Source organism: Balaenoptera borealis (genome assembly GCF_965194805.1).
Source record: "Balaenoptera borealis genome assembly, chromosome: 11".
In the NCBI taxonomy this organism is placed as follows: Eukaryota; Metazoa; Chordata; class Mammalia; order Artiodactyla; family Balaenopteridae; genus Balaenoptera; species Balaenoptera borealis.
Genome location: NC_138868.1, coordinates 16,413,500 through 16,440,414, shown reverse-complemented (window position 1 = coordinate 16,440,414; position 26,915 = coordinate 16,413,500). Strand labels below are relative to the sequence as shown.

The 26,915-nt window shown below is 49.2% G+C and overlaps 1 long non-coding RNA gene across 1 annotated transcript; it reads left to right on the top strand.

The window, feature by feature from the left end:
- Positions 1 to 3,262: 3,262 nt before the first annotated feature.
- On the top strand, positions 3,263 to 25,105 carry LOC309606177. Its single transcript, XR_014231684.1, has 3 exons — positions 3,263 to 8,136; positions 8,263 to 8,509; positions 23,872 to 25,105. It is a non-coding gene; the product is annotated as an uncharacterized lncRNA (long non-coding RNA).
- Positions 25,106 to 26,915: the final 1,810 nt, after the last annotated feature.

The window sequence follows — 26,915 nt, the reverse complement described above, 5'->3', positions numbered from 1 at the left end:
TTGCCCTTTCGACTCTGCACAAGGCCGGGCACATAGTAGGTGCTCAATAAATATTTGTGGAATAAAGGAACCAATTGGACTGCAGCAGTAGAGACTCTGCTGACCCCAGCCCCAGCCTAAGAGGCTTGTTAGCGAGAGGACAGAGGCAGCTCCAAATACAGGGGGCACCCGCGGGTGTCTGTGCAGTCACCACCCACTCTCAAACCCCTTTGACGTGTCCACTGGCATTTGGCACATGGAGGTATCTGCCAGGCCATGGAGTACTTTCCCATGCACGAGGCCCCACGGAGGCCTCGGAGAGCGGGGCATTGTCCTGCCCAGAAAGCTTCCATTTCTTCCACTTCTAATGAAAGGGTCGTTAATAACAATGCATTTAATTAAAGGAAAGCTGGCTTCAAAGAGCTGTGGGTTTATGGGAAGAGACTTGGATGGAAGTCATTATTCTTTTTGCCCCATCTCACCCCTCATTCTGTCTCCTCTGTCTTCCATTCAGCCCATGTTTGATCTTCTGCCTGTGCTTTCTTCTGCCAGCTCAGGGTCCAGGGGGAATGGGTTACTGTGTCCATGGCGGGAGGAATGGGGAAACCTTTTGAACTGGCCTCTTGTCCGGGAGAAGCGGCAGCCGTAGTGGAGTGGGGTGGGGGAGCTCTGAGATGTGTCTGGGGGTGTGAACTGAAGGCAGGAGCTGGTGGTGAGGACCCAAAGGAAAGTTCTCTGCCAGGTCAGGTGAAGAAGGGGCTCTGGTTTGCAAAACGCCTGCCAGAGAAAGAACCAGGACCTGGTGCTCCACCCTCCCTGATAGATATAATAACAATCACAATGATTAATATAGCTCATACCGAGAGCTCACTGTGTGCCAGGTCTGTGCCTGGCACAGGGGCATTGTTTCATTTCATCTTCACAATAGCTGTCCTCATTTTACAGATGAAGAAACAGAGACTCTGTGCCCTGTCACTTCTCCAGTCGCACAGCTGACATCACTCCTCTGTGTGACCTGGGTCACAAAGGCTCACCTCTCTGAACTTCTGTTTTTATTTTCATCTGCAAGATGGAGAGGCTGAGCTAAGTGTTTCTGGTTCTTGGTATGAGTCACATGAACGTTGGTGTAACTTTTGTCTGGTTAGGGCAGGCGGACCATGAAGAGGTACTCAGCATCCTTGCTTCGGCAGCCCAGCTCCCAGGTCCCAGGGGAATTCTTCAGGAGGTGCCTCTCCATAGCAGGTGAGAACACATGATGATAAAGCTGTGTCTTGAGGATGAGTTCTAGTCCTTACTTATCATTAGTTGAATGTGGCTATTGGGGAAGACCACCTATAAAGGTCGTGGACTGCAGTCTCCTGGAGGGGGATGGGACCTCATGTGTAAGCCAGAAGTTGTGGGCCCTGCCTTGGAGAGAGAAAAAGAGGGAAATAGAGATAGAGGAGAGATAGAAACAGACAGAGATATAAAGAGAAAGACAGAGACAAATGGTTATACAGAGAGATAACGAGTGAGAGAGAATGAGTGAGAGACAGAGAAAGAGGTAGGGGGGAAATATCAGAGAAACAGAGGCAGGATAAGAGAAGAAGAAAAAGAAAGATAGAGGAGAGAAAGCCAGAAGGATGGAGAACCTAAACGGGGTAGGAGTGGAGGCTGCCCAGGCAGCCCATCTGGGATTGGGCCGCATCTTCCTGTAATTGCAGTTCTGATCGCTCAAAGACAGTAGCTGAGAAGCAAACCCCAGCACACCCCAGAGAGCCGCCTGGGGTGAGGGCCTGGAAGGCAATGCAGAGATGCGAGGCCTCAGAAGGTGTTGGATGGGGAGAGAGAAACCTGCGGTTCTTTCGGTTAAACCAAAATTATGATTGTCCAGCTCAATTTCAGAAGTGAGCAAGAGCCCTCAACGCAGGCCTCATGCGCTTTCTGTGTTTTATGGGAGCTGGAACATTGTGGGTGTTAAGCAAACATACTCTTTCAAGTTCAATCACGGAGGGAAGCTGGATGGGAGCTATTAAACAGAGCAGCTCTCACAGCTGGAAAAATAAATCCATGGGCTGAGGCATCATCCAGCAGCATGAGCTGGGCCCCTAATCCAAGATGGCAGAGGGAGCCCATCTGCTGTGCTGTAAAAGGGAGCCCTGGGGTGGCCCTGGAGCCCAGGTCTTCACTTGAAATCTCAAGGTCTCCGACGTGCAGAACTGCACAGTCTCTTGGAAATGGATAATAATAGCACTCCCTTCCAGAACATGATGAGGCCAGCCCCATCTAGTGCCTTACAAATATTCTCTGTAACCCTCAAAGTAACCCTATGAGGTACGTCCTGTTGCTTAACCTACTTGTTTACTACGACTTAACCTGTTCATCATGGGGTAGCCCCATTTTATAGGCAGAAAAACTGAGCCCTGCTCTTTGTCCAAGATCACACCTGGCAAACGGCAAAGTCAAGACTTAAACCTCAGATCTCCTGCTTTCCTGGCCATTGCTGTCCAGGTGAGCACCATGAGATATCACTTCCCAGGTACCTCCAACAGGGAAGGCCCTGGCTGTGGTCACAGAGGCACCCCCATGGGTTGGGAATAAGGGACAAGGGGCCAGCTGGAGGGACCATGTGTCCTTTCCAGGTGATAACCTGGGAATGCAGACTTGCTCTTCTTTCTAGACCCTCTGTAAGTAACATGTACCCCAAGAAGCCCCTTTGGGGAGGTGCAGTGAGGGGATGGGCAGGTGGCAGGGTGGGAGATGGACAGCTACTGACTTGTTGGCTCAGCATCTTTTTATTTCCCCTTTTTCTGGTGACACACTTTTCTTTTCCTCTGGGGGATCTCTCCCTCTCTGTTCCACGTGATTCTAGCAGAGATTTCCATTCCCAAACTTTCCCCTGCCCTTCGTAGTGGCTCGCATATGACATTGTGTCTCTGTTAGGAATGCTTTCACCTGTGAGTAATAGAATGCACACCTAACAGGAACTTCAACAATAAAGACATTTAATTATATCCCATAAGGAAAAAAATCTGGAAGTGGAAATTTCTAAGTTTGGTGTAACAGCTAAACAATATCATCAAAGACCAGATTTTTATCATTCTTCTGGTATTACTGTGCTGGAGTTTTGTCTTTGAGCTTGTTGCCTTATGGTGGCAAGATGGTTGTGGTGACTTTTGCATCATGATTCCATTCAGAAGCAAGGATGCAAGAATCTTTCCTCTTGCTAACCTGGCTTTTATCAGGGAGAGAAAAACTTTTCAAGAAGACACTAGCATACTTCCCTATATATATATATACATATGTATATATTTCAGGTTTTCTACCTGGACATCTCTCTCTCTCTCTTCCTCCCTCTCTCTCTCTCTCTCTTTCTTTCTCTCTAAATTAAATTAAAGTTACCCAGGTGAAAGTCTGAATTCTTTATTTTTGACATCGTTATAGGTGAAAAATATGGTGGCATCTTGCGCCATGGTAGAAATGAATACTCGTGGAATTGAGTACAGAATGGAATGTTGTGAAGGTATGAGGATGAAAGGGCAGTGCATTGGGCTGCCTTCCTTAGAGATCTGTTAAAATAGGATTCTATTGGGTTTCTATTCCTGCATAACAATTGACCACACACTTAGTAGCTTAAAAAACACACACACATTTATCATCTCATGTTTTCTGTGGGTCAGGAGTCCAGGCACAACTTAGCTAATTCCTCTGCTCAGGCTTTAATTCAGATGTTGGCTGGGGCTGAAGTCTTATCAGAAGCTTGACTGGGGAAAGATCCACTTGCAAATGCACTCAGGATGTTGGTAGAATTCATCTCCTGTGGTTGTAGGACTGAAGTGCCCATCTTCTTGCTGGCTGTCAGCTGGTGGTTGCTGGCAGCTTCTAGAAGCCACCACAATTCCTTCTACATGGCCCTTGCACAGCAACATGGCAATTTACTTCTTCAAAGCAGCAAAGGCATCTCTTTCTGTAGTCTGCTAAGATGGAGTCTTTTATAAGGAATCATAACCATGGGAGTGATATCCCATTGCCTTTGCCACATTCTGTTGGTTAGAAATAAGTCACAGGTCCTTTCCCACACTCAAGGGGAGGGGATTACAAAAGGACATGACTCATGGGGGAGTCACTTTAGGGCATGTTTGCCACAAGGATTATTCCTCAAGTGCTTCTTGGTGGAGTTTTGCAGGAGCAGAGGGATAGTTCTGATGACCTTCAAGTCACCCATGCGTGTCAAGAGTCCAACCAGCATGCCATTCAGGCCTCATTGAGCTTGGTTCTAATGGCCATATGAATAAGGGGCTATAGTTCCCTGCCTGAATTCCGTGATACTGAGCCTGTTTTGCAAATCTCTGATTGGTGGCGTACTCCACTCCCTCCCCTTTCTCCCAGAGAAAGAAGACTTTCTCTGCAGTTTCAGAGGTTGGCTGGGACCAAGAGGATGACCACAAGTGTCTAGGCCTAAGCAGTCTCCATAACTGGGCACCCAAGTGCATCCCCAGCCTTTTAAGCTGCTCACCAGACAACTGCTAAGTAGAAGGGGAGGAAGGCCTAGAAGAATTGGGCTAATTTTTAACTCCCTCATTCTGCTGGCTGTAATTCTGCTGGATTTTCTGTCTCTGAGTCCTGCCTGCTTCTGCAGCTCTGCCCTCTCCTGCACACTGCCCCCACCGCCACTCTAACCCTCCCCTTAGCTTCTCCCGGCATTGTCCATCGGCCTGGTCTTGTCTGGCTACCTGCTCCTGAGTCAGCTCATTCATTCATGGATTCATTCATTACGCATTTGCTAAACACTTATGATGAGTCAGGCAGGGGCTATGTACAAGGAATACCTATCAGTGAACAAAATGGAAAAACAAAGTCCCTGCCTTCTTGGAGCAGTAGGCATACGAGCAAATAAATATATGATAAATCGTCAAGTTCAGTGAAGAAGGTAAAGCAGGATAAGGGTTTTGAGGGCAAGGCTGCTGCTTTACATCACAGGTGGCCTGGGAGGCCTTTGATGAAACAGCAGCTGATTACAACTCTGTGGGTGTCCGGGGCAAGCATTCCTGGGAGAGGAAACAGCATGTACAAAGGCCCTGAGGTGGAAGTGTGCTTGGTGAATTTGAGGAAGAGCAAAGATGCAGTGTGGCTGGAGCAGAGTGAAGAGAAACTGGTGAGGAAAGAGAGGGGAGAGGTTGGCAGAGCCTTCTAGCCACCGAAGGGACTTTAGATTGTACCTATGTGATGATAGAGTTCATCTCTCTATGAAATGCCATCCATCCTCTCCTGAGGACAAACCACTATGAGGAGATGTCATGTAGAATACTTCTTATTAGTTGTGTGGCCTTCAGCAAAGGACCTGAATTTTGAGTCCCAGTTCTTTTTCGATCTGAAAATCGGGGATGATGATGATGGTACTTGTATCAGAAAGATGCCGTTCGCTCATTCAACAAACAGGTGTTGAGTTCCTCCTTAGTGTTAAGCCCCAGACTATATGCTGAGAAAGACAGAGCTCACTGAAGCTTGTGTTCTACTTGGGGAAAGAGATCATAAGTGCACAAGTAAACAATAACATAATTACAGATGGCAACACAGACTAAATGGGAAACAAACAGGGTGCTGCTGGAGTGATAACAAGTGGGACTTACTTTGGCTAGGCTAGATGGCATCTCTGAGAAGGGGCCATTTAAGCCAAGTCTCAAAAAGAAAGAAATTCAGTAATTCAAAGTTGGTGTGGGGGGAAAGGAGAGTTTAGATAAGATATGTTTATAAAACCTCTTGCCTGGCACATAGAAAGTCGATGGTGGCTGTGGTTTTTATAGGATTCAGGGTCAGGGAGGTGGTGAGTAAGGAAGCTTCAAGGTCAATGGTAGCAGATCACCACAGACCTGACAAGCTGGATTAAGGAAATGGAGCTTTAGTTTGAGATAAGGGGAAGCCTTCGATGGTTTCTATTATCAAATTGTTGCCCTTGCTGCTGTTGGGAGAGGGCTGGGTGCCCCATGGAGAAAAGCAGTGATTTTTGTGGCCAGTGGTTGGATGGTCCCTGATTGCCTTTGTGTCTCTCTCATTCTCCTTCAGTCCTCTTCTTCCCCCCCAAAGCCCTCAGAGTCCAGGAAGAGGTAGAATAACAGCAATTGTCTTGATACACTCAAGCAGCACTTTACAGTTTGTACAGGGCTTTCTCCCACTTGATCAGAACTGCTCTCTAAGGGAGGAGGAGGAGGGAGGGGGTAAGATACTCTCTCCATTTCACAGCTGGGAGACTGAGTCCCAGAGAAGTTGAGGAATTTGCTAAGTACTCACAATTCAGGTGGGTTTGACCTCTTAGCCCAAGAGCCCAGGAAAACCTCTTCCCAGTCCCTGTTTGTGTGTGTTGGGGGAGGGGTGCATGAATGAGGGAGACTGCCCCAAAGGGGAGACACCCTTGTGGTTAACCAAGCCACGTCAGGCACACCCCAGTGCCAAGCCACTTGCCCACCAGAAAAGCAGCCACACCCCCCCCCCCCACAGTATGACAGGGACATTCCTCTCCCTGGGTTTCTCCCGCCTCAAGACAGGAAACCAAGCGGTTTATGAGCTGATGAGACAAGAGACACGGGCTCATTAACCCACTCCTCTCGGCCCCTTGGAAGGCTGTGTTCGTCAGTCTCTCTTTTCACATTTTTTTTCTCTACTTATCTCATGGCCATTAATCTGCTGCCTTTGCCAAGGTTCTCAGGCTCCTCTGTGCCCTCCTGCCCTGCCTCGGCATCCCTCCTGTCCTTCCCAGGAGCTTTAGTGGGACAGGAAGTTCATCCACTCACTCATTTATTTTTTCCTTTTTTCATCTATCCATCCATCCATCCATCCATCCATCCATCCATCCATCCATCCATCTTTAGAGTCATTACTGTGTTCTAGGTGTTACAAGGATGGACAATGGGTGGCCTGCCCTGACAGGCCCTGGTTGTTGTGATATATCAGGCAGCATGAAGAGAAGAGAAAGCATGGGGAAGGGGTTGGTGGAGACAGTGATAATGATGATATGACGCTGGGGGCACTCTACCTTGGGCTCAGGCTCCCCAGGAGGTACTGGAATTGGAAAGGCAGGAACTTGCTTCGGACAGTCAAGGGGAGAGGTCTAAGGACCTTCCGGATTTGATGTGGTGCTATGGGCTTCTCCCCTGAGCTGGCAACCTTTCCTGTCAGGGAGAGGAGTTACAGAAGCCATAATGCCTTAGGAAATGGATATGCCTCCTAACAAGCCTTCAGTCTCAACAGCCCACCCCTTTCATCCATCCACAGAGTGGTCCTTCTAAAGCATAAATCTGGCCACATCCCTCCCCTGCTCAACAACTTTCTGTGGCTCCCCAGTGCCTTTAGGATAAACTCCAAGCTTCTTTGCTTTGCCCCATGTTGTCTTTTGAGTCTCCTCCTACAGTTTTTCCTTAGGACCCTATGTTCCAGCTTGTTACCATGGGTACTGATGCCTTCTCTCCTGCCACTTCATATGCAAGTGGCGTGCTGGTCAACCAGGTCTCTGGAAAAAATAAAATAAAAAACCCTGATTTGTAGCATTTGCCAATTTCTGTGGTGCAAATGCTCCCACCATGGCCAATTTCAAGCTGCCAACCTGATACCATTGAAAGTAGAGTTGAGAAGAGATGACAAGAATGGGTTCTCAGAAGCCCTTCCCTTTTCTCCATCTGAGGCAGGACAGTGTCCAAAGTAAGGGTGCTGCATTCCCAGTTTCCCCCTTGGGTCTGTGTGACTTTGGGCAAGCTATTTAAGCTCTCTAAGCCTCAGTTTTCCCTAATCTAAAATGGGGACAGGGAAAATATCTCCTTCATACCATCCTTATAAGAACAAGATGAGAGGATGCATCAAAGTGCTTAGCACAAGGCCTGACACATGGCAAGTGCTTAATAAACAGTAACCATTATTGCCACCTGTGAGATGCCTTCCCCGTCCTTCATCCTCGGCTCAGAGCCACCTCCAACCCGGAGCCTTCTGTGATTTCATCATTGAACTGAGTTCCTCATTTTATACACCAGAGCACACATTTTATACGCCATTGCTCACATCTTTCTTTATCACTCAGGTCATTTTACCTTTTAACAGGATTATAGGGTCTGTAGCCCCACTGCTGTCTTGTGCCTGATTCCTCGGTGTTCTACAGAGCCTGGCACACCAATCCATCTTTAAGGAATACTGGTGAGTTTGTGCATGAAGCGTGTGCTGGCGGGCTGGGGGGATGGGAGGCACTGACATGGAGGGAAGTGTGTGCCTTGGTAAGAGGTGGCAGGGAGGGGGCCTAGTCACTTATGTTGGATGGACTAGTGTGTGTACGTGACAAGCAAGGACATCTGGCCAGCTGTGCACACCTGGAGACCCAGGCGGCCCTCATTCCTCAAAGCTGAGAAGATCACAGCCATCCCAGCTCGGCGGAAGGAGCCGGCTCCCAGGGATGGGCTTGCCTGTGATAGTGAAGCTGACGGGCTGGTTATTAGAGAGAAGCCAGCACGGGGCCGAGACCCAATGGAAAAATAAAGCCACATCGTGCCAGACAAGCCTGGTTCCAGGCTGGGTGAGTTAATAAAGTGGCTCTGAGGTGGTTTGGAGCCACAGAGGAGGGACTGGGGAGGAATTTCCTCATTTCTCGTAAAGACTTAATCAGTGTTAGTCACTTCAAGTGATTACGAGGGCTTAAAATAGCCACCAGCAGCGAGCCTGAAGGAAGGGTCTGAGGCTGCTTTGTTTTGTTTCTGTGGGGAGCACAGCTGGGCCTGGGAGGGACACACGTCTGTCCCTCACTGGACCACAAGCGACCGTGAGCTCACGGAGGGCGGAGACGGGTCTGGCTGGCTGGCGTGTCCCCAGGCCTGGGATAAGCCTCCTCTGGGATAAGCCACCGACTGGCCGAGGGGGCCGCTCAGCTCGACTCCGATCCTGGGGCCACCACTGTCTCTCCAACACTTCTTCCTACTTGTTTGATTTTTATCTGTTTTTCTCACTAGAATATCAATGTTCTGTTCACTGCCGTATTTCCAGTGCTTTGAGCAGTGCTTGGCCGGTGGTAGGAGCTCAATGGAGAGACAGATGAGATGGGAAACCATCTTCTAAAGATGCCACTAGGATTCTCAGAAGGTCACCGGTATCACCATCCCCATGGGCCTACCCTTCAGACCCGGCTCCTCATAGCGGCCTGAGGCCTGCTTCCAGCAAACGTCTTTGTTCCACGAATTCCTGCCTGGCATCCCCTAACCCCTGATAACATCCTGATAAAACTTCCTCTGAGGGAAGGATCCCAGAGCAGTCATTGACACTGTAGTATGAATTTCAGGAAGTGTGTCACCTTGCGAGGTTATTTGTTGAAGTCTCCACTCTCACCAGGGAAAGACAAACGGCCTCTGTAAATTCATCTTGAGCATCAGAGGGAAAGGGGGAGGGTTTAGTCCCAGCGCTCCCTGAGGGAGGTGTAACTATTACGAAAACAGGTTTTGGAGTCCAACTGTCTCAGTTCAAATCCTAATTTTGTCCCTTCCTAGCTTTCTGATCTTGGTTTTCTCCTTTGAAAAAGGCGCTGATAGGGTAGGATTTGTCTCACTGAGGTATTGTGACGAGCAGAGGATGGGACACAGAGGTGGGTAGTGGTTACCTAGCAAATGGGAGCCATTGGGATTTTTGGCTGTGGGACTGTGGGCATGTTCCTTGCCCTCTCTGAACCTCAAGAGGTGCATGCTGAAGTGGTTCAGAGCACAGGCTGTGGATTTGGCTGTGTGACCCTGGGCAAAGACCAACCTTCTCTGATCCCTGTTTTCTGATCTATACAATGAGGGGAGTTAATCCATGTCATCAAGAACACTATGTGGGTAAGGTCTTAGCACCTGGTGCCCAGTCTACATGGGTCAAGTTGATCAGTTCCCTACGTCTGAGTGGAGAGTGTGACCCAGCTTTGCCTCTGAGGCCCTTCTGCCTCCACCTGTCACTGTCACTCAGGCCAAGTCTGAGTGAGAAGCAAACCCTTTGCCTAAGAAACACACTCACCTGCCCAGTGCCCCCGTTCCCTCACAAAGTCTTCTTTTCCTGGAGCCCAGCCAGATCTTCTCCGATCAGATTCTGTGTGTGTGTGAAGTGGAGGGGGGCTGCTGGAGAAATCTAGGGAGGTCCTGCCTGGGAAAATGGGGATGGGGCTGCTGGGAGAACCCACCACCAGCACATTCAACCCTTGGGGAAGAAACCCTGCAGCTGGAATCACAGGCAAACCTTACTGCTGAGGGCCCCCAGTCCCCTCACATCCTCCTGCCGCACTGGCTTTCCAAATCCATCTACTGATCTCACTTCTTGCTGCTTCATGGCCTTTGCAAGTACAGTTCCCTCTGCCTGGAACACCCCTCCTTCTGTTTAGCTGGCCCTTGTGTACTCACCTTTCAAGTCCCCTCTTAAATGTCGCTTCCTCACGGAGGGCCTCCCTGACCACTCAGGCACCTCGGGGCCCCTCTGTTAGACATGGCCACCATGCCCTCTACGACATGGTCATGGCCTTCATCACAAAAACTCTCAGTCAGTCAGTTAATCAACTGTGTGAGTTCATCAGTCAGTCAGTTCATCTATTGTGTAATGGTCATCCACACTAGACCCTGAGCTCCAGAAGAGTAAGGGACCAGGGTCTGTCTTGTTCACCTGGTTGATATCTGGCAAGTATTCATTAAATAAATACAGGGACTGCCCACATTATGATCTACTAGATCTGCTTTTGTTACTGAGTAAGGCTGTTTGTAATGAACACATTACATGTATTCATTCAACAAACATTGGTTGAACACCTACTGTATATCAGGAATGTGGAATTCTTGTTCCTGACCCTCAGAGGGGGCTGGGAGTCCAGGGATCCAGACTGACCTGGAGAGGGACAGTTGGAAAAGCACAACACTGGAGAAATGTTCTAGGTGTTATGGGATCACAGTGGAAAGGGTCACAACATGGTATGGAGGAGGGGTTAGGTGGGGATGAAGTGAAGACTGGGAAGGCTTCACAGGGAAGGCAACTCAGAATTGGGTCTTTATGGATGCTTAGGCATTCCAGACATGTGTATGGCATGTGCAAAGACCCCAAGGCACCCCCAGAGCAAGGTGTGTTGGGCGCAGTGGGTTGATGGGCAGAGGCAGGAGAATGCAGCACTGGAGTTTGGGCTTTACCCTCTCGACCAGTGGTTCTCAGGCGGGGCAATGTTGTCCTCTTCCTGCCTATCCTGGGGACTTTGGGGAATATCTGGAGGCATTTTTGATTTTCATAACTGGGTGGGGAGAGTACTACTGGCATCTAGTAGGTAAAGTCAAAAGATGCTGCTAAACACCCTCGAGGGCACAGGACAGCCCCCTTAGTGAAGCCTTATCCAGCCCCAAATGTCAATAGTTCCAAGGCTGAGAAACCTGCTGCAGATGGGGTTCTGTTAGTGTGATGTACAAAAGTCTCGAAAATTGTTATTTTCAGAGGACGTAGTAACGACTAGAATCACTATTTACAAAATAAACCTCTACCTTTTTGTTCCAACAATACAGACCTCAACCTAACCTGGGCACCAAGGTGATGGCAACTGGCCTGAGGTGGGGGGCTGTGTCTATGAGAATTCAAGGGGCCTTCAAGGCCTTCAACATGACACCCAAGGGGCCCGGCTGGCCACGATTAACCCTTTCCTCATGTCAGCAGGTGGCTCCTGCCATGTCCTTTCTGCTGCCTGCTTTCTGGCTGGGCAGGGGAGCAGGAGAGGACGCTCATGTGGTCAGGACATAGGACACTCCACCCCAGGAGGTGACATGCAGGGCTCGGAAGCCAGACCGTATAGGTTCGAATCCCAGTTCAGCCCTTCCTGCCTGTGTGAGCTTCGGCAAAGTTCTTAAGCTCTCTGTGCCTCAGTTTCCCCCGCTAGGACCCACGCCTCCCTGGCTGGGCTGTTGTAAGGATGAAACGAGATGATGAGATTGTTGGTTAAGACCCTGGCTATGGTGTCCAAGTGACCTGGGTGTGAGTCCCAGCTCTGCCACTCACTGTGTGACTTCAGGAAAAATCGCTTAACTTTCTGGACCTTTCTGGTTTCCTCATTTGTAAATCGGGAGACATCGAAGCACCTGCCTCAGTGTGTTGTTCTGAGAATTAAGGATTAACTGTGACAACGCACCTAAAAGAGCCCAAGTCAGCACCTGGCACCTGATGAGTGCTTAGCCTGTGCTACTTGAATGCTCCCAGGTCCTAGCACAGAGCCTGGCACATAGGAAGTGCCCCGGGTGTTAATTCCTTCCATCCTTGCCTCGGTCAGGCGCGGCTCCTGTGGAGGTCTTGGTCCCTGCTGGGACCTTTCTGCTTGTTCAGCCTACCTTCTGCCCCAGCCTCTACCCAGGTTTCTGGTACAGGGCGGCCACCCTGGGTCAGGGCAGGGCCTGGAGCAAGGCGGGCCTTCAGCTTTCAATTTCTGCCGCTCCCCCTTCCCTTCTTTAGCCCATTCCATCCCGATTAGCTTCCTGGCCACCCGAGCTCTTCCTCTTCCCCTTTGAAATCCCTGCCGCTGTCCCGGGTCCCTTCAGACATTGCACAAAGGCGTCTTGGATTCCAGCGTCAGCCCCAGAGGCCAGCTCAGTAATTCAATTATGGTGAGGAGGCTTTCTCCTTTCCTTCCCCCCTCTTCCTCTGCCTTCCTTTCTTCTTTTCTTTTTTCTATTTTAGATCAAAAATAAAAAGACAGACATTGTGACCCTCAGAAGACGCCGGGACTGAAAATTCCCTTCTCGGCTCCAAGCCCCTCAAATGAAATACCAAGAATCTTCTCCCCTTGGAACACGTGTGCACGGCATTTGATGTGTGGTCTTTGTTTGGGGCTTCTTTCTGGTGCCTCCCACCCAATGCTGGGGACCCATATCATTTTCCGACCAGAGAAACGACGGCGGTCCCCTTCATCTGCGCAGCCTAGATTTGGGCGGCCGTCGGCTGGACCCAGGAAGAGAGGCTGTCTCCTCTAAGGCCTTGCTCGTTTCTGAGCTTGGAGTGTATTTTTTGCTGCCTTCACACATGTGGAATGTGTGGATGGGGTCATTGTCTGGAAGAGAGCAGGCGGAGGGATGGGGGACAGGGCAGTGGTCTGGGGGCCGAGCCTGGGACCCCGTCCTAGCTCTGGCTCTTCTGTGTAGTGTGACAGAGGCAGGTCACTTGCTCTTGCTGAGTCTTGCTTGCCCACGGACTTCAGTTCTGTCTGCAGTTCAGCAGATGGGGGCTTAGAGTGCACCAGGTTCCCAGCTCTATGCTGGGGTCTGTGGACAAAAACCCAAAAAACCCTTGTCCTGGACCTCCATGAGTTTGAAGAAGAAGGTTTTGGAAGCTCTTTCTGGCTCTGATGTGCTAGAAACAGCCAAGACAGGCTCAAAATAGACACTCGAGCTGATTTAGCCAGGGGCTCACAGGAAACCAGGTGGCAGGGATAGTAGATTTTCTGTTGCTTTTCTAAGTGAATTTTCAGGAACAAATAGAGTCTTAGAGGCAAAATGACTCTGAGTATTCAGTTGTCCCAATTCCTCTCCAACATAGGAAGTCCCTCAAAAATTTGGAGACCGAATGCTCTTCTCATCTTGCCCGGGAGCAACTGCCGCCCCTAGGGGGCAGCACAGAGGACAGTGGGAGAACTTGGCCCCTCTGTAAACCCCCCTCACTCATTCTACTTCTGCCCCCAAAGGGCCTCACAGACAGAGCCTAATCGCTGCTCCCCCAGACAGATATGGGAATATGGTGATCATGTTTCTATAAGCCCTCCTTTTCCAGTCTCAGCTACCCTGATTCCTGCCCTTGGGGCCCCCAAGGGGGCCAAGAATGACCAGAAGAGGAAAATGACAGGCAGGGTAGAGTGACGCTGGTGAGCAGGAGTGGATCCATGGGATATCTTAAAGATGCAAGAGAATGTTGGTGGCCAGACTGGAACACCTCAATGGAAGTCGTTCACCGAGGATGGCAGAAAAGAAAGGCTGTTTCCAAGGGGGAAGGAGGTCCAGAGGGTGAGGGTGCTTTGCCTTTTGCTGCCTCTGAGCTTTTGCTGAAGCTCTTCCCTTCCTCCTTCCCCGCAGCTCTGCACACTCACACCTTTCCCATCTGTCACTGTCCCGTTCAAATGGTACCTCCTCCATGAAGCCTTCCTACATCTCCCAGCTGGAAGTTGCCTTTTCCTCCTTCAAACTCTCATTGCATTTTGCCTGGACTGCTCAAGAGACATTTAAGACGTCCTTCTCTGTGTTCTAGATATGTGTGGTCAGGAACACTGGGTTGCAAATTACTGGGATGGTGTTGATTGTGTCTTATTCACATCTGAATCCTCCACAGCTATGAGCACAGGGCTTAACTGCTGGTTATGGAATGAATCAGTGAGAGACATATAACAACAGCCAGTCTCTGTGATAGGTGCTTTAGGTGCATCATTTCATTTCATCCTCACACCACCTTAAAAGCTGCAGACTGTTGTTTAATCACTTTGCAGAGGAGGAAACCAAAGCTCGGAGAGGTTCTATAATTTTTCCAAGGTTGCAAAACTCATTTATTGTAGAGCTTCATCTGCTCTTTTACCCTAGAGAAGCCTGCTCATTATATGTGGCCCAGGCAGTGTTTTTTTTTAATGCTTGGTACCCACTCCATTGGGGATGACTTAAAAAATTTTAAACCTTATTATATATTTACATCAATGTGTAGTAGTAAAAATATAATCAGCACAGTAAACCTGTTATTTTATAAATGCCATTGCATAAAATGAAGCCGAAAGAGGTATGTGAGTTTTAAAAATTCAGAGGATTATTTTGTGGGGAATGAATTTTAAATACTAACTAAATAGTATACACGATAAAAACTGTGAATGTGGTTTAGAGATGACTGGAGTTTGTGAAACATTGTTGTAAGTGAATCCATGGTCTACCGAGGTTTTTTTAAAAACTTCAAAAAATTATGAGGAAGAGTAATTACATATTAACCGGAGAAAAATTTGACATTTGAGATAAGCCAGGAAAGAAAAGTTAAAATTCTCCTCCACCCCACAGGGAAGTACTGTGTACAGTTGGTGTGTTAGCCTGGCAGGGGCCCAAGCTGAACCTGGGCCCAAAGATAGAACTTCCCTGGTGAAGGTTCCTTGAAGCTACACTTAGAACCTGGCCTCAGGCTGATGCTGAGACCTTTGATTCCATGGTACCAGCCTGCCCAGTGGTTGGGGGATGGCCAGGTTCAGTGCTACAGACAATGCAGTCATGATCCCATGTCCCCATCCCCTGCCCCAGGTGTTCAGTGTAGACCCCAGAAGCTGGTGCAAGCTCCTTCCTTTGCCCCTACTTGATGCGGCCACCTTCAACTTTTGTCAACACTTGTACGTGAGTTTTTTATCCATACATGTATACCATCCTCCTCCAAGCCCCTAAAGCTCTCACAGGGTCTGAGCTTTGCCGTGCTTTGCATACAGCTTGGCACACAGTGGATTCTGAGTAAAGTTTTGTGTCAGTGCAATCCTGTCTGGAGATCAGACCAGATTATTCCTGAAACCCAACGGGACCTAAAGAAAAAAAACTTGAAGAGTCTTTACTCTCTGCCCCTGAGACAAATTCTATTTTTCATTGTGGTCTTCTTGGCTTCTACTTTTCCTAAAAAGTAATCACTGGATATCTGTCTGTCTATCTATCTATCTATCTATCTATCTATCTATCTATCTATCTATCTATCTATCTTATCTATCTAGACTCACAAGGAAGATGGTGTTGCTCCTTTGGGACACCTGAGTGATGAGGGCAAACAGTATAATTTATTACAATGAATAGCTATTATGTTTCTGACCCAAGTCAGTGCTTCTTCCAATGTATCTCATTCAATCTTCACACATGTGCTGAGATGTCTGATATGATTATTCTTCCTTCTACAGAAAGGAAATTGACTCTCAGAGAGGATCAAGACTTGTCCAAGAGGATTGTGAGAATCATGAGTGAGGTCCACCAAATATTTTTAGTTGAGCTCCATGGCACGTGGTAGGATTGTACTTCCTTTGGAATTTGCTTTAGCCAATGAAATGTGAGTGCCTCATCCTCTCCCATTGCCTAGGCAAGTGGTGGCATTTCAGGTGGTGGAGACTCCATCAGTCTTGGCTCTGGAGGGAGGATATCAGGGAGCAGAGCCTCCCACCATCTTGGAGCGGACTTGTAGCGTGAGCAAGAGATGGGCCTCGTTGTAAGCCCCTGAGTCTTGGGGATGTTTGTTACTGCAGCATAGCCCAGCAGCCCTTCCTGAAGCAAACAGTTCCAAAGCCAGTGAGTTGGCAGAGCTGGAATTTCAATCTCAGTCTGTGTGATTCTAAAGCTATTGCTGTTCCTAATATCCCCATAGTTCCTGCCACCATGTTTTGAGGGCTGTCTGATGGTGAGATCTCAGAACTTCTGATATACTGTTAATGTACACGTGGGAAAAGTCACCTCCCTTGCAAGCTCTAAGTTTCCCTGATTTCAGATGAGTCTACCACAAGCTCATTTTAGTAGGGAGGGTTGAGTGAGTGATAGGCAATATAAAAATAACAATAATAAAGGAAGACAACTAAAATGGGTGATTACTACACATCACCTATTGTGTTGAGCACTTTATGCCTTTACAACCACCCTCAGCAGTAGGGACTATTATTTTACCCATTTCACAAATGAAGAAAACTTGAGATTTAGAGGGGTTAAGTAACTTGTCCAAGTTGATACATCCCTGTAGCATGGGATGGTTTCCTAGCAGTCAAGGCAAAAATGGAAAGCAATGGGTTACACACTTCTCATTATTGGTTGAAAGAAAGCATGTTGGCATTTAGCACCAAGGAAAAATCTGACTTCCCTCAAGAAAATGAAGGTTTTTCTATGGGTCATTTATAAGGAATACTGTGCAGTGCGTGACTTTTTATAAAATATTTTATTGTGAAATAACTTCAAAGTTATAGAAAATTTGCAAGTACAGAAGAAAGAACCCCCATATGCCCTTCACTCATATTCACACTTGTTAACATCTGCCTCATTTGCTTTATTGGTCTTTCTCTCTACACATATGACTATTAGTTTTCCAAACCATTTGAGAATAAATTGCAGACATCATTCCTCATCCAGATTCCAATCCAGACTCACACATTACATTTAGTTGTAATGTCTCTCTGGACCCTAATCTGAGTAGTTCCTTGGCCTTTCATTGACATTTTCCTAGAGCAGATCATTTATTTGTAGAGTGCCCCTCAATATAGGTTTGCCTGGTGTTTCTTTACATGTAGATTTGAGCTGTGCATGTTTGACAGGAATATCACTGAAGTGATGTTGTGTCCTTCTCAGTACATCATATCAGGAGGCACATGATACCTGTGTGTCCCATTGCTGTGGATGGTGAATTTATCTTCTTGAATAAGGGCATACCTGCCAACTTTCTTCAACGTCAAGTTACTATTTTTCTTTTTGTAATAAGTAAGTGATTGTGGAAAGATACTTTAAGAGTATGAAAATATCTTATTAATCCTCAAACTTTCACATACTAGTTTTAACATCAACGGATGTAACAGTTCCTTGACTACTAACTTGTCCCAAGAGTGGAGAGAGCTAGACTTTGGAAAACTGGGAGTCATTTCAAGTATCTGAGGGTAAGGAAAGCCTGCTACTCTTTGTTGGAATAAGTGACAGGAGGAAGGAGAGGTTCACGTCTAGAGAGCCAAACCGGCTCTTGTATTAATTTGCAAGGGCTGCTGTAACAAAATACCACAGACTGGGGCTCAAACAACATAAATTAATTTTCTCAGAGTTCTGGAGGCTGGAAGTCCAAGATCAAGGAGACCTCTCTCCTTGGCTTGTAGGTGGCCATCTTCTTGCTGTGTCCTCACATGGCCTTTCCTCTGTGTGCATACATCTCTTCTTCATCTTATAAGGACATCAGTCACATTGAATTAGGGACCCACCTTTTGACTTCATTTAACCTTAATTACCTTTTTAAAGGCCCTAGCTCTAAATACAGTCACACTGGGGGTTAGGGCTTCAACATATGAATTGTTGTGGTGGCGAGGTGCACAATTCAGACCATAGCACTTGGGTAGGGGAAAAAATCAGGAGGACTAAAGAATGAGCTAGTGGTGTGCAATTTCCTCTCCACCACCTCTGCTCCATGCACTCAGTGGGCTTGTTTATTACTGCCATGTATGAGCAGTCCCCAGCAGGGCAGACCTTCACGTTCCTTTCTCCATCTGATATATCCAACCCACTGGCAACCCCATAGTGTACAAACCCCTCCTGTCTCCTAATGCTGTTTACCTGAAGGTTCTTCCATATCATTCTAGATTCAAGAATGGTCATGATCAATGGAATTCCAAGGTACCCCATGAGGTATCTCCCAAGGAAGTGATGCCTTGATCTAGGGTCTGTGCCACACATTGCTCCCTAGCCTGCTTGCACAAATGTGTCCAGCAGAGCCAACTGATAACTATAGCAATATTAAACCTATAGGAACCAATCCCTTAGATCTCAGAATGTTTCTTTCTTAAATCTGGCCCTTAGTTCTCTGCACACTTTGTCTATACCTTCTTGGCAAGAATGGTTCCATCTATAAAGAGGGTCTCCTCAGATCCAGCCACAAAGTCTTTTCTCTTTGTCAGAAAGACTCCCTTTCTCCAAGCTCTACTATCAGAGAGCTCCTCAGTGAAGTATGGTACAGAGGGTCCTCCCCATACTCTTAGCTCCTTGAGTCTAAACGGCTCCCCAGTCCCTCAATCCTGCTATTTTAGGGCTTAGCTTTCTTTCCCATGGCATCAGCTGCAGCCACCTCTGACCATTTTCCCTGCTTCCAAATTCTGTTGTTCCTCCCTATGGTCTTTCACCGAGTCTGACGCAGGAGGCCTAAAGACCACTCGGGAGCGGTCCCAAGTTTTCTGTCCCTCCCAGACCCTCCAGGGGGGTGCCAAGTGGGAGGAGGTGGGTCTCAATTCTCCGCCTTCCTGCAACTCAGCAAACTGCAATTTATGAGTTTCAATCCACATGAAAGGGCCCCCAACTAAGTCTCTCTGGATTCATTTGGAATGTTGAATTAATTTGGAAAACAAGGGGAAAAAAAACTTGGTTTCAGCCCAGCAAGGGATCATGACATTTTACCAAGCCCTGTCACCCCTTTAAATTTTCTTCATCTCCTACTTGAGTACCTCCTTCCAGACCGACCACAGGTAAAGTGAGGATGGCAGCAAAATTCTGTCCTGTTGTGAGAGTCATAATTCACCCAAGAGAGGGTGCACACTGAGGAGTTCGGGCTGTCACACATCTCTGCAGAGAGCAAGTGAGGCTTAAGGGAAAGGAATCTCTAATGGGGGTATTCCCCGTATTAGGGAAGCATGATCCTTGAACTTTGAGGCCAAAAGACCTAGATTCAAATTTTGCCTCTGCAAGAAATACGTTTCTTATTTTTTAAATTTTATTTATTTATTTATGGCTGTGTTGGGTCTTCGTTTCTGTGCGAGGGCTTTCTCTAGTTGCGACAAGTGGGGGCCACTCTTCATCGCGGTGCGCGGGCCTCTCACTATCGCGGCCTCTCTTGTTGCGGAGCACAGGCTCCAGACGCGCAGGCTCAGCAATTGTGGCTCACGGGCCTAGTCACTCCGCGGCATGTGGGATCTTCCCAGACCAGGGCTCGAACCCGTGTCCCCTGCATTGACAGGCATACTCTCAACCACTGCGCCACCAGGGAAGCCCCAGGAAATACATTTCTTGATCGTTGCCTTTCCAAATAGCTAGGGGGAGGACAACAGAAGGGGCCACCCCCAAAATTCATCCTGTATCAGTACATTTCTCTCCTCCAACGCTCTCACCTGAGTTCACTGTAATCTGTAATCACTGTAATCTCACCTTTCTTGGTGCAGTTGCCACTGGTCACCCCCCTTCCACTTTCTCCACTCTCAAATCAATTCTCCATGCAGCAGCCAGAATAATCGTTCTAAGACATAAATCAGATCCCATCTCTGCTCGGCTAAGCCTTCCATTGCTTGTTGTCTCACTTGGATACAGCTCAAACTCCTCACCAGACCTACCAGGTAATAAAACCTGGCCCCTGCCTTCCCCTCCACGTCATTGCCTCTCCCTCTTCCCCCTCCTCCACGTTCTCACTGCTCCTCAAACCTCCAGGCTCATTTGCCACTTGCTGTTCCCTCTGCATGGAACCTTCTTCCCCCTTCACCTGTCTGGCTCCTTCTGGTCATCCAGGTGCCAGCTCGAGTGCCCCTCTCTGGAGAGGCCCTCACTGAACCATCAATTTAAAGAAATGCCGCTGACCCCAGCCTGTTTTATTTTCGTGGTTATTACCCATTGAAACCCTCCTCTCCATTTTGTTGCTGTTGTTTTGTTTATAGACTGCCTTCTCCGCCGAAATGTCAGTTCCATGAGCACAGGAACCTTTTTGGTCTTGTATCCCCAGTGGCTGGAAAGGTGCCTGGTCCATAGCAGTTGTTCAGCAAATGTTTGTTCAATGAATGAATGATCAGAAGGGGGCGGGGGCAGGCAATGAGAGCTCATCATCATCATCTGCTGCTTCATCTAGAACATGGGGATAATAGTATCTTGCTCCTTAGGTTGTTTGAGGATTAGATTAGTTCATAGAATAAAGTGCTTAGAATAGTGCCTAGCGCATAGCAAGCACTCGGTAAGTGATAACTGCTAATATTGTTATTTTAATATTATTACGATTAGTGTTACCGATGTATTTCCTAACACTCTGAAGATTTAGTGTCTCACAGGGTGCCACAATATCCAGGGGTGCTTTCCTCTCCGAGGGATGTCCTCGAGTGCCCCCATGGTGGTGGGAGGCCCCACTTCATCCCCTGCCCTTCAGGAGGCCCTGTAGAGAATTGAAAAAACCGTGAACTGTAGTCAAATGCGGTCAAGTACAGGTCCCAACTCTGCTGTTTAATTACCATGTGCTTTTGAACAACAAATGAGACCTCTCTGAGCCTCAGTCTCTTCAGAAAGGAGATACTAGGAATTCCCCATTGTTGGAAGGGTTAATGACATGAGCAGGTCCTCAGTAAGGTTCTGTCCCCATAGAGTCCAACTCTGCCCCTGCTGGAAAAGGCATGGATCAGGCCGTTCTGATCTCCCTGAGATGCCTGACACCTTGGCCCGCTGCCGCTCTCTGTGTAGGCTCCAGAACTTGCCATCTCCGAAGAAATCAAGAATTCCAGGGAAAGTGGCCCTGGTCACGTTGTCAATGTCCAGCAGCCATCAGAATTTGGCAGGGCCTCCCCATCTCCTGAGTGGGGCTGGCTTCCTTCCTGCAGCCTCCACCTCTCCTGGCCCTGGTACAGGTAGTAGGGGTGGGAACCACGTAATAAGGACTTGCAAATAGCTACTTGCCCATGGCAAGAACTGGTTTATACTTCACTGTGGACCACCTGGCTGATATCAGTGGAGGGTGGAGGTTAAACTTCCTGAGTCTGAGCCAGGCATCGGGTTCAGATCCTAACACGACCATGTAGTTGTATGAGACCAGAGGCGTCCAGTCACATCGAATTCCATGTCAAGGGAACCTGGGAAGCAGAGGCAACTGCATGCCTCCATAACTGGGGAGTAACGCTCCTGGGCTTGTGCGACCAAACTTCAGCTTCCTCATCTGTAAAATTAGTGTGTGGAGCGCTTAAACAAGACAACGTGTGGAAGGAGCTGGGCATCGTGGTGGCTCGATCAGTAGCAACTGTGATGATTAGTTCTGTTTCTTTCCCTCCCTGGGTGTCCTTGGGATGTTTACCTTGTGTGAAAGTCCTGAGGGCTCCCTTGTTTCTACCGGGAACAACTGTCCCCACTTTGGAGCTTTGTTCTTGAGATCTTCCTGAGTAAAACACTCCAATGTATCTTCCCAGTAGAAGATACCCAGGGTGGCTTCCAGATCTTTCTCTCTAGCTTCCGTCCTTCAATTCTTTTTTTTTTTTAATTTTATTTATTTATTTATTTATTTATTTATGGCTGTGTTGGGTCTTCGTTTCTGTGTGAGGGCTTTCTCTAGTTGCGACAAGTGGGGGCCACTCTTCATCGCGGTGCGCGGGCCTCTCACTATCGCGGCCTCTCTTGTTGCGGAGCACAGGCTCCAGACGCGCAGGGTCAGTAGTTGTGGCTCACGGGCCCAGTTGCTCCGCGGCATGTGGGATCTTCCCAGACCAGGGCTCGAACCCGTGTCCCCTGCATCGGCAGGCAGATTCTCAACCACTGCGCCACCATGGAAGCCCCCCGTCCTTCAATTCTTCTGATTATATGGGGAAGAAAGTCTCTGTTGGGTGCTGGTGGTCCTTAACACCTGGTGATGTTTGCTGCCCAGGGGGTCTGAGAAGCAGGATTCCACCGGGGAGCAGCTGTGGTCAGGAGGAGAGGATGGTGTGATACTGCAGAGGAGAGGGTGGTGTGATACTGCGGAGGAGAGAATGGTGTGATACTGCGGAGGAGAGGATGGGGTGATACTGCGGAGGAGAGGATGGGGTGATACTGCGGAGGAGAGGATGGGGTGATACTGCAGAGGAGAGGGTGGTGTGATACTGCGGAGGAGAGAATGGTGTGATACTGCAGAGGAGAGGGTGGTGTGATACTGCGGAGGAGAGAATGGTGTGATACTGCAGAGGAGAGGGTGGTGTGATACTGCGGAGGAGAGAATGGTGTGATACTGCGGAGGAGAGGATGGGGTGATACTGCGGAGGAGAGGATGGGGTGATACTGCGGAGGAGAGGATGGGGTGATACTGCGGAGGAGAGGATGGTGTGATACTGCGGAGGAGAGGATGGGGTGATACTGCGGAGGAGAGGATGGTGTGATACTGCGGAGGAGAGGATGGGGTGATACTGCGGAGGAGAGGATGGTGTGATACTGCGGAGGAGAGGATGGTGTGATACTGCGGAGGAGAGGATGGTGTGATACTGCGGAGGAGAGGATGGAGTGATACTGCGGAGGAGAGGGTGGTGTGATACTGCGGAGGAGAGGGTGGTGTGATACTGCGGAGGAGAGGGTGGTGTGATACTGCGGAGGAGAGGATGGTGTGATACTGCGGAGGAGAGGATGGAGTGATACTGCGGAGGAGAGGGTGGTGTGATACTGCGGAGGAGAGGATGGTGTGATACTGCGGAGGAGAGGGTGGTGTGATACTGCGGAGGAGAGGGTGGTGTGATACTGCGGAGGAGAGGGTGGTGTGATACTGCGGAGGAGAGGGTGGTGTGATACTGCGGAGGAGAGGATGGTGTGATACTGCGGAGGAGAGGGTGGTGTGATACTGCGGAGGAGAGGGTGGAGTGATACTGCGGAGGAGAGGGTGGTGTGATACTGCGGAGGAGAGGATGGTGTGATACTGTGGAGGAGAGGATGGTGTGATACTGCAGAGGAGTGAAATGCTATAATTTTCCCAACCTTGGCTCCCTGCTTGGTGACTCTCTCCCTCAGACCTATTTGAAAGGTGAAAAGAGGTGACCTGTGACTGCCCCTCCCCAAGGTGGGTGAGGTGTCTCGGATGAGGCCATGTGAGGTGGGGAGTGAGCCCTCTGGCTCTGGAAATGAACCCATGGAAAATCTTGGAGTGGCATTCCCACCTTTGGAGCCACTGGGACACCGCAGACCTCAGGCTGGGGGCAGCAGACAGCAGCCACAGCGCTGGAGGCGGGGACCGGCTGTGGGAACACACAGAGCTGATGGGGTCAAACTGACTTTTTGACACGTTTCTGTGGGAAGGCGTCCTCAAGTGAGAAGCTAGATCCCAGAGCAGAGTGGGACCTTTCATGTGGCTCCAGGGCTGACGCTGGTCCCCTTTGTGGGACGTCGGGGCCCTGCCTGGGCGGAGAGGCAGAGGGTAGGGCAGGAGGAGGCCCGATGGGCATACCAGAGTGACCCAGGCCCAGGCCACGAGGAAAAAGCTCAATCCCCAACTTCTTTCTACTTCCAGCCCCAAGGCCTCTGCCTCACCTACGACTGGGACAGCAGCCTGTATCCGGGGTTCAAATCTCTTCTCTTCGCCAGCTGTGTGACCTGGGACAAGCCATTTAACCTTCTGGACTTTCATTTTCTCATCTGTAAAACAAGGATGAGTCAGAAATGAAGCCAACCAGTGGGAAAAAGTAGTGCTAGTGCCTGACGGCGGCAATGTTCCAGGCACTTACAGGGGCTACTATTTCATTAAAATATATTATTTTATTGATACAGATTGCATATATTATTATTTCATTGAATCAGAACAATCCTGAAAGGCAGGGATTATTAAGTCCATTTTACAGATGAGGAAACTGAGGCTGGGGCTTAAGGAACACCCAGAAGGTGAGGGGCACAGCCTCCAAAGCTGTAAACCGGGGCTGTAGGCCTCCAAAGCCTGTGTTCTCTTCTCTACCTCAGAAACCACTCTGCTTCATGTTATTAATGGAAATACAGTGTGCATTTTGTTAGTGAAGCTGATCACAAGCAACTGGAGCAGACAGCATCCTCATCGCCCTGTCCTTGGAGCCTCTGGCCATCCCTGTGTGGTGGATACAAATATCCTCATTTCATGGCGGGGAGACTGAGGCTTATGAGACCAGAGAAGAAACCCAATGAGGAAAGGGTATGGACAGCAGGCCTCCCACTGATGGCGAGATGTCCAGCTTGCTCTTTTTCCCCTGGAGCCATGCCAAGCCTGGGAACCACGGGGGCTTTGGAGAATACCACCCGAAATTAGAGTGGCTGGGCAGGAGGGGGTCTGCCCCTCGGCCTCCCTGCAGGCTCCCCGCATAGCTGGGGGATGAGTCGCACATGCCTGGGGACTCCCCTAGTTGCCCACAGGACCTTACTGACCAGCCTCCCGGGGGCTCGATGGAGTCCAGGCCCGAGTGCAAGGAGCCGGGAAGCAAAGTGGCTGGAGCGGCTCAGAGGAGGTGAGGGAGGGTGGCCGTCTCGGTGCCACCTGCCCTGGGATCCCCAGGGTTCTGTTTGTCTGGGTAAGGATGGATCAGCTGAGGCTCAGGCCAGGCCAGTGCCCTGAGACCACGTGGTGGAACGTCGGGCTGGGGAGGCAGACAGAACTGGCCTTGAATTCCAGTCCTGACACTTACCGGCTCAGAGACCTTGGCCAGCTGACGTCCCCTCACTGAATCTCAGCTGCTGCTTCTGAGAAAAGAAGGTATAAAGGTACACCCTCCACAGGGGTGTCAGAGGACCCCAAATAGTTACTGCTTATATGATAATAAAGAGCTTAGTACATGGAAACACTCAATATGTGTTGGCTGTTATTGTTGTTGTTATTTTTATCACCCTTGGTTTAATTTCCAGAACCTTCTGCCAGCTCAAAGCCACACACAGAAGGGTGGTGCCCAGGACTGCTTTGATTAGTCAGTGAGGTGCGCAAGTCCACGTGGGGGGCCCTGAAGGTCTATTTTCACCAGCATCTGTTCTTATTTAGGGACCTGAAGGACTTCTGGTCTTTGGAGTGTACCCTGTGGAGACACCAGTGCCTGGCAAGGGGCTGTCTGTGGGCTTTTATCAGGGAAGCTTTTGTTGGGTGATCAAGGGATGGGGTGGGGGGGTTTCCAGGGGAGGCAGCTGGGGTGGGGATGCTCGCTGGCAAGACTCCTTTCCTCTCTGGGCCTGAGTCCCTTTGGCCTGGCAGAATCTGGATGGACTGCCGCCCTCTAAGCGGTGGCGTTTTGGGGCCTGGGATTCAAATGACCCAAGCTGTGTGGCCCTCTCCTTGGTGGGTCCATTGAAGGACACTCTCTGGACACGGCCGTCCTTGCTGCTGTGGTACGGTGCCCTCCGAGTTGCTAGAGGATGGTGAGGCCGATTCACGGTGGGGTCTGGGTGAAATGAGGCCCCTCTCTCGGCCTCAGTGTTCCCCTCCGAGAAGTGGGTAGAGGCTCCTTGGCTCCCTCTGCCTTCCTGGGGGAAGCTGAGGATGTGGAGGCTAAAGAGCGTGGCTGGGGGTAACCAGGATGAGCTCCTGGTTTGACTGGGAGCCACTGTGGACCTTCAGGGCTCCTGGGTGGGCAGCCTCGTCCACACAACTGAGGGTGGTCAGCACATGCCAGGCCTCCCCCTGAGCTCTGTGTCGCCGGTGGAGGCTCCCGCTCCCTGGAAAGGAGTGAATATTAATTAAAGTCATTAGAGCCTAAGTAAAATCACCACTGTCAATTTCCTCCCTCTGGTTCTTGCTGTCAGAATAAATTGGACGGCCATTACCTAATACTCAGCCCTATTTTCCTAATATTTCGTGGATACTGAAGTGCTGACGGTTAACAGGGAAGATGAGGCCCTTCTGAGCAGGGGAGAGGGGGCGCTGTGTGCGGCTGTGCTGTCCCAGCAGAGGGGCCTGCCTCAAGCTACTCTCTGGGACTGTGGCCTCAGGAGGGGGCTCAGGGGACAGTCCCGAGGGGCCAGGGTTTGGGTTCTGTCCACAAAGGTCTGATCCAAATGAGACCTAAGAGCCTCTGTTAGCTGATCTGTAAAATGGGAATGCTGTGCTTTGGGCCCTGCCTAGCTCCCCAGAGTATACATAGGCTCCATCACACCAGGCTTAGTGTCATTCACCTCCAATCCCCAAGGCCTAGAACACACTGAAGAGTGGGGACCCAATATATATTTTTTGAATTAACATGTGCAATAAAATCAAGCATGGGATGGGTCCCCAAAGAGCCAAGACAATCTTGAAAAAGAAGAACAAAATTGGAGGACTCACTCTTCCTGATTTCAAAACCTGCTACAAAGCTATGGTAATCAAAACAGTGTAGGGTTGGCATAAAGACAGACATATAGACCAATGGAATAGAATAAAGAGCCCAGAAATAAATGCTCAAAGATACTGTCAAATTATTTTTGATGAGGGTGCAAGGCCATTCAATGGGAAAAGGACAGTCTTTTCAACAAGTGTGTTGGGAAAACTGAATATTCACATGCAAAAGATGAAGTTGAACCCTTACTTAATACCATATACAAAAATTAACTCAAAATGGATTAAGGACCTAAATG